Source organism: Diadema setosum, chromosome 14 (genome assembly GCF_964275005.1).
Source record: "Diadema setosum chromosome 14, eeDiaSeto1, whole genome shotgun sequence".
NCBI lineage: Eukaryota > Metazoa > Echinodermata > Echinoidea > Diadematoida > Diadematidae > Diadema > Diadema setosum.
Window position 1 is genome coordinate 9628686 of NC_092698.1, and position 7222 is coordinate 9635907.

Consider the following 7222-nt stretch of genomic DNA (forward strand, 5'->3'; position numbering starts at 1 on the left):
ATGGAGGTATACATCCACTCACCTGCTCCCTAAGAGATTCTGAAATCTCCCCTATAATTTTCACTTTGTGGGAATATTAAGGGTTAATTTTATATTTTAACATTGTTTTTACCAGAGATGCAAGTTGAATACTGTTCCAGTGAGACTTTAATATAATCATCTCCATCAAACTATAATTGAGACCTCCACCAAAGACCCCTTAATGGGTGTATTTGCCTCCACTTAAATAAATGACGTCTGCTGCGAATGGACGTATATTTTAAATATTAGATGGGTTTCATTGTTAGGTCTATAATGAGGATATCATTAACAACAACAACAACAACAACTTGACAACACACAACAAAAAAGATTGGTAAGTTCTTTCATTTTCGCACATTAGGCAATAGGAGGCCTACATGTATGAGATAATATCATTTCATTTATGCGTAGATAAGCATGCAGGAACTACATTATTGACGTACAATACGAGTGCGGCAAATTGATAAATCACAATGCCGCTGTGAATACCCTTGGTCCCTTGACTGAAGAAACATTTAGAGAGGTCATGGACAAAAGCAGGCCTATAAATGAAGATAAATCAACATACCTCAGCTCAGGTGAGAAATCTTGGAAAGGTACCGTAGCTAGCCAGATATCTGAACGATTATTTTTCAAGATTTTTAATCCAACCCGATAGTTATACAGAGATCAGTGGATCCAACATGCCACGGCATATGCCTACACGTGACTGCCTCTGCTGTTGTTTTGGTTGAAAGGGGGCGTGGCGTGTACCCTGCTGATAATCAGCTGCCAAGATCAACTTGACAAATAGAGAGCGGGGCAACTTGGTCAGCCTCGCATGCGGGTTGACTGCGTTTCAGGAAAGACTGCTTGGAATGATTATAGGGACGGACGCTGAAAGGATCAAGTATAGACAATGTAGTCATCCCGATATCGTGTCCCAATTACGTAGACATTGTACATACATACAGACATACGCACATCATACATGCATACATACAGAGAGTAATGTAGAGGGAAACAGATAAATATATATATATATATATATATATATATATATATATATATATATATATATGAAGAGTTTGTTTGCAAAAACCGATAAGTCCATATTTGCCAAATGGAGATATTTGCGATTAAAGGTCAAGAAAAATAAAGAGAATAATAAGAAAATTTTTGCTTCTTTTGACCATAACTTCAAAAATATACCTTTATATGTAGTGACCAATACATCATTTAAAAGGTATTATTTTGTCCTTTATGACAGTGATCGTACTTCAAAATCTTCAAAAATGGACTTATCGGTTTTTGCAAACAAACCCTTCATATATATATATATAGAAAGATAGATAGATACATACATACATACATACATACATACATACATACATACTAGAGCGATAGAGAGATAGATAGATAGATAGATAGATAGAGATAGAGGATAGATAGATAGGTAGATCAATAGATAAACAGATAGACAGATATTAGTAGTCAGACAGATTGAAAGATGACTGACATAAACAGATATAAATAAACGAGAAAGATAGACTGGTAACAATCTATATTGAATAGAATTATATTGCTGTTGTCAAATCTGAATTTCTCCTCATTCTGTCTCTCTTTTTTTTTTCCGTCATGTGTGGCATGCCTCAGGGAAATGCTGGTGCTATGAAGATATTCTGAAAATGTAGTGTTCAAGCATTGTGATAGTAATGAATTGATAAACATTCTACACAAACCATATCACAAAAGTATCCAATGACAGTTGGATCTCTAATGTACGGTTGAGAGTCATATATCTCCCTCTCTCTCCTCCCATCCCTCTTCTTTCTTTCTCTCTCTCTCACTTTCTGTGCATGTTTCTACTTTTGTAATGGTTAACCGGATATGCCCACGGTCACTGTGTTTTTTTTAAGTGTCGAATAACTTTCAAAACCTTTTCGTATACATCCCCTCTGCTTGCTTCTCTCTCTCACACACACGTACATAGTATACTCATCATTTTGCCCTGCATTAGATGATTTTTAATCATATTCTAAGTTCTATAGTGTGAAGTTTCTTAGATGAAATGATTATGTGATCTTACCAAAATCATGTTGGTATAATTAATCATTTATTCCATAACACATTGTGCACATCAAGAGAGGCACTCTTTACATTCTATATGAATGCATTACTATGTTGAAATAATATTTGAATATATATATATACATGTATTTCAATTACTGTGAATTAAACACTAATACAGCATGCATGTAACAAGTAAGGGTAACTTGAAAAGATTGCTTACCACATAGCATAAATACACTGCAGTAGGATATATATCATATCAGTGGTTTTTGTAAATGTTGTATTACTGTATGTGTGTGTGCGTGTGTGTGTGTGTAGATCAAATAGGATAATCTGCTACATGAGCAGATTAGATTGTAATGTGCTCTGACATGAACATACTAATCAGCCTTATTGCAGTAGCTGCTTATGAATTGATACTAGTTGAACAATTTTACAAAAAACAAACAAACAAACAAACAAACAAACACCATTATGACATATGACCCCTTCAAAAACATTTAGAAAGCTTTTTGATTTGGTTTTAACTTTGCTCTGTATTCATGCACCTTGAGCACTCTACAGAGTGGATTCGGCACATAAATAATAATAACATTAATAATAATAATAATAATAATAATAATAATAATAATAATAATAATAATAATAATAATAATAATAATAATAAAATAACAATGATTACCATTTATTACTATTATTATTATTATTATTATCATTATCATTATCATTTTTATTTTTATTATTTTATTATTATTATTATTACTATTACTATTATTATTACCATCATCATTATTATGTTGTTGTGGCTATTATTACCCCCTGTTTCTTCTGAAACACACAGGTAAATAAAATTGTCAAAAGTCAAAGTTTTGTTCATTATGACAGGCAGGAAATCATTGTTGACTCATACATACAATATCTATTTGACTAAACACATTTACACGTGCACACACACACAATCACGCAAATACAACCAGATCTACACTCAAACACCAGACACAAAATGATTTCACAAGGAGATCAAGTGTTAAAAAGAACTATATCCTGGTCAAAACCATTTTTTTTTTTCATTTTTGCATCAATGAAAGTATTGAAGCCATAAAATATACCCATCTTTATACAATTCATTACAAGCATAGATATTGTTAATATTGCATACACTGTGAATAACATGCACACATAAGAGAGCTTTAATATACAAACTAGACTTTTCTGAACTTGGACAAATACTACATGGATTCATACAAATGTCGATCTTCATATGAGCAGTCTTGACTGTTACTGAAATATCATTAAAATGAATATGGATATTGATCTAATATCTATGCTTCTCCTACCCAATTTCATCGAAACTGCATCTGAACTATTGATGTGATCTTTCAATTTCAAGCAAATTTGAATGATTGTCGAGATCAACATTAAAAAAATAACTGCAATGTACTTAATTCAGTTTAATATTACTAGCATGAGATTACATGTTTTTCTGACATAATCGTGCACAAAAGCACATTCAAATCATAAATGCAAGTAAAATGCATTCACATTTGCACCAGCACCATCAAATTCACGAATCTAGGCAATAATTCATAGAATTTGGGCACTGTTTTCCATACACAATGGTGCAACCACTCTCAGACATACAGTCACATGTCAAGGTGCCTTGTGCATCAATATAGCAATGGCTGAAGTGACTGAGAGACTGTACATCACTGCTATGAAAAGTAGCAGAAAGAACAAATATCCATATGCAATATAAATCAACAAAACTATATAACACGACATTAAGCACAATTTGTTAAAAAAAGATTAATAATATACTTATATGCAAAAGAGAAAAGAGAAAAAAAGAGAGAGATGTAATCATTCTGTAAGTGTTGAATCCATACTGCTAGGAAATAAGTGAAACTGGAGAAAAGATTAGAAAAACTACAAATACATTAAAATGTAATGAAGATAACTGTTCAATGGAAAATGAAATTATATTACATAATTAAAAACAGAACGTAAAAAAGGTGAATACCAAATGAAAAAATGTAAGGTAAGAATATATGTAACTACATGTACCATGCTAGTTGAATTCAAACATTTTAAGTGCAAAAGTGTGTCTAGAAACAAAACTGGATGTAATATTTGGGACATTACTGAACATGTACCCAGTGGCATGAAACTGAATGACAACTTTGTGTCATTAAATTGAATAAATTTCTCTCTAAATTGAATGAAATAATTTCAAAAGAAATTGAATGCTCAAAGTCTGAAAATGAACCCTGACAGCAGAAAGTTGTTCGTACTTGAATGCCTAGTCATGGATTCGAATTCAACACTGATGAAGTTGGGCAAGAAAACCTACATATGATATAATTGAAACAGTGTTAAATGATAGCTTATTTCAAGATAAAACGAATTTAACAGAAATGTCCAGCATCTCAAAGCAGTTGGCATCAATATAAATGACACACTTACAAAGTACTGGAACATGAGTTATACTATACAGATACGACATATAAACAAATGCAATATGAATTGAATAATAACACTTCAAGAAGCACAAGATTCAACTAAACCCGATCTCAACAAGTGACAATAATACATTGCATAACATGAACATCCTAGTCTAAGAACAAGAAAAGGAATATACTGCATCAGGTCAGTTAAGTGTCGTCATACTGGTATCTTGGACCAAATATTCTCTTCCTATGCATCAAAAAATTGTCTCACAGCATGAACTGCAGACTATCTTACATTTGTATACATGCCTTACAACTCACACTGGTAAACTATAGATGTTTTCTAGGCTGGCGACCAAATGACTCTATGCACTACACTGGCCATTAATGATGGCAGTAGAACTTTACAAAAATAGTGACCAGGCTTAATATAATTAATGACTTGCTTGACATGACTCATTTTCTTGTAACTTTGAATGTGCAATATATAGCACAATATTTTCAGCACCCAGTTAAGGTCGATACAATACTTTACAAATACACAGAAATTATGAAGCACTCAAAAGAAAGAGAGGAACAAAAATATATATACTATATATATACTATATATATATATATGTGTGTGTGTGTGTGTGTATTTACTTTTTTTTAATTTTTTTCCTTGAAGTAATACTGAACTGACATGTGACACCACAGCAGTGACTGGCTTGCCACCAACAGTCACAGTACTGATCCACAGTTCCCTTTCAGAACAATACCACACACATATAGTTGAAACCTGGCATAAAGAGACTTGATATAACAATGTACCTGATATGAAAAACACTTTCCCTTTAAGGACAGATGGAGAGATCTCCCTTAAATCAACCAAAAGTGACCTACAAGATTAAAACCTTAAACATGCATAGCATTTATGCAGTCATTGTAGCTTGCTCATTCCTTACACTGCAATGATTTTGCCCTACACAACCTTCACTGTAGTATTCCACAAAACTGAAAAACAAAATCGGAACAAGGCTGTCCACACAAGCTGCACTTTTCAACAAAACAGAAGTTGAGGTATGGATCATTGCCTGCCTGGCAGAAGGGTCTATAAGGTTTGCACATTCGAAAAATCAAAAAAGAAAAAAGAATGATGATTACACCATGTGAAAGGGCTTTCAAAATCTATTGAATTATGTCACTGAAAGCAAAATTTTATTTTGAATCAAAATTTCATGCCTGGGCGATTCTGCCAGATGAGTTATATCTCCATCATTGCTTAAAGTATTGATTTTTATATGTATACATGAAACACAGGGGCAGTTCCAGGAATTCCGTAAAGAGGGGGCGCATTCACAAAATTAAAGGGGGGGGGGGTGCACCCACCCCTCCCCATTTTTTTTCTTTTTATTTCTTTTGTTTTAGCCAAAAAATAACGGGGGCATGCCCGGTGTGCTCTCCCCTGGATCCTCCACTGAAACACGCCACACACGATAGAATTTGTGCATTTGGGCAAATTCATTGCTGTACCCTAAAAGCAAACAGTAAGCAAATAGAATGCAGCAAGTGCCAACACAAACAAGCACCCAAGTGGAAATTGACACACTATTAAAAAGGACAAAAACACACAAATATAAAAGCTTGAATGAGTTGGAACTGTATTGCACTGCAATCTGGAGGCAAGAACAAACCAGCCAGTGCCAAATAAGGAGGATTTAGGCCCGTACCTAGGATTTGTTTAGGGGGGGGGGGGGGGTCAGAATTAGAAAAAGTGGACTTTTTTAGTTTGAGTTTATGTTAAGTTCCAATATTTTACACATACCAAGCAATACCAAGAGATTTGAGTTTCTTTCTGCGCTTGGATTTTGCAGCAGAATTCATACATGAGAAATGCATGCTACTTGGGTATTTTCCATAAGAAAGTACAATACCTTATGAATTCATTTATGACACCAATTTTTGTATTCTGCAGCTCTCTGAGGAGAAATTAAGGTCTTTCTCTTGACAGAGCTCTCGTCTTTCCTCGAATACCTGGGTAGTAAATATTAAACTTTCAGCATTCAAGTCCCACCTGGGCAGATCATGGGTGGAATGACCTATCTAGAATTTATACTACATTGTTAGCCCGTTGAGGACAGACTGATTTTGCTACAACACGCATTTCCCACAGACACTTGCCCGAGTATACTCGGGCAGTTGTCTATGGGAAATGCGTGTTGTAGCAAAATCAGCCTGTCCTCAACGGGTTAATGAATAAACACATGGTCAATCACAAATTATTACACTGTGTGACTTGAATGTTTTTGTATATAACCAACACCACCAGACTTAATGAATCAGGAGAGAGAGGGAGAGAGAGAAAGAGAGAGCAGAAAATAACAAGTATAGCTAGCAAACAGCACCAAAGACTATAACAACACACACAAACACACAAACCACATTCTGGAGTGATAGAGCCAGAGAGAGAGCCAGAGAGAGGGGGAGAGAGAGAGAGAGAGAACAAAGAAACAAAGAGTGACTCTCCTACAGTACTTAAAATCTTTTCTGACCAAGAGTAAAAATAACATGCTGAAATTCAGTGTAGCCACATAAAAAAAGTTGCATAGAGCACACAATTCCTTCAATGCACACATTTCAATATGACACAAAACCAGGGCATGCAGTAACGCCAATAGAGCAGACAGTACACACGGAAGTGACATAAATTTATCCCACACACA